General features: G+C 38.0%; 1 pseudogene; it reads right to left on the reverse strand.

Moving 5' to 3' along the window:
• Positions 1–514: 514 nt before the first annotated feature.
• On the reverse strand, positions 515–1,012 carry LOC149220378 (putative cullin-like protein 2 pseudogene; annotated as a pseudogene).
• Positions 1,013–1,696: the final 684 nt, after the last annotated feature.

Consider the following 1,696-nt stretch of genomic DNA (forward strand, 5'->3'; position numbering starts at 1 on the left):
CATTCACATATTTCAGAAATTTAGTGACATTCTCTAGAATACCCTCAATCTCATCGGATCTTAATCTTTTACTACTTCCACCCTTTCTAAGTACCATGTCACAGAGCATGGCCAGGAATTCTTCACTGGTGTTTCCTGCCACTCTTTTATTACAGATTTCTACAAATGTTTCATTTAAAGCTCTATGCAAAAGAGCATTGTGACGAAAGACATGGATAATGTCCTCCACAAACTTGTCACGCAATTCCAAAACTGTATTTACAAATGCAACTTCTTCTTGCATGCCACCTGTATCCCTTCTCCCTGCCTTATCAGTTATAGCATCCAGATCCCTCATAACTAGTGGAGTGCAGTCTCTAATTACATGCTCTTTGAAAGCATTTACCATTGTTTCCAGACCTTCAGGTACTCTACAAAACAGACTATAAAGCTTTGAAAGATCATGTTTGTTGTCACTCCTAAGAAGGGCACAACAACAAGGACCCAGATTTTCAAGAAGTTGGGTCTTGTAACCTTAAAGGAGTTCATTTGGTACCATCTCCAACAACTTCTCCTTACTCCTGTGCAAATAATGGGCAGCTATTTCCTCCTCACGTTGCATACATTCCCCAGCCTTCAACAGATAATCCATGCATGAATTCTGCCCTAAACTCCATGAACCAGCTCTTTGAACATAGAAATCTGCAGTATCTTCCAACAAGGGCACTTCAATTTCATTCGCATATACATCCATTCCAATATCTGCAAAAATACCCAAAACTCCTTCCAATAAAGTGCGATCGACCTGCAATCCCCGGCGGTCTTCACGAATCAGAGTAATCACTGCATCCCTTACATGGATGCGCATTTCACCGAACACAAACTTCCGAAAATACTTCTCTGCAACTTCTGAAACTGAACGCTTTATTTCCTCTCTTGTCAAAAGCATCCTTTCCGAAAAACTGAACATGGTTGATAGGATTGGGACCATCTCCTTGTGAATTCTCCAACGTCTGACAAACTCTCTCACCATGGCCTCGCCTTGCTTTTCCCTTAAAGCTGGCAAAACCCTTGAATTGAAGTAAATTAGAAGTGACTGCTTGTATCTCTTATATATTTGCTTCAAATTGTTGATTCGTTTTGCCCAACCACTTCGGCAAGCATGATTATACTGAGTCGTCTACGGACCAGAATTTTCTCTTTCCCAGACTTCCTTCCTCCAGGGTGCTTATTAACTTCTGCATAATGTTATTTAAAACATCCCACGTTTGTTCGACGCTCCACTTCTTCGAATCCATAGAAAAATTTTCCATATCAGCTCTCGTCCATTTCTTCGACCCCATAGCTCGTAAAACTGCTGTGTTTTCGTTGCCAAAACAAAATAAAATTTCGTATTATTTGTTTACCCAAAATATTCCAACAGATATGGAGATTTCATGTTTCACTCAACAATGGTATTTATAGAGTGGGTAGGGAGACGGGACCGTTTGTTTGGTTGATTGCAATGATCGGTTTGGAATTCTTTGGGTAAATATTTGAATATTAGGTGTGAAATTTATTATTTATCATTTTTATTTTATAAAGAAGGGGGTAAATGTTTGAATATTAGGTGTGAAATTTATTATTTATCATTTTTATTTAAAGAATGGGGTAAATGTTTGTGAAATTTATTATTTATCATTTTTATAAAGAATGGGGTAAATGTTTGAATATTAGG

The sequence above is a fragment of the Pinus tabuliformis genome, chromosome Q, assembly GCF_031772625.1.
Source record: "Pinus tabuliformis cultivar Carrire ecotype Pingquan chromosome Q, CPIR1, whole genome shotgun sequence".
Lineage (NCBI taxonomy): Eukaryota > Viridiplantae > Streptophyta > Pinopsida > Pinales > Pinaceae > Pinus > Pinus tabuliformis.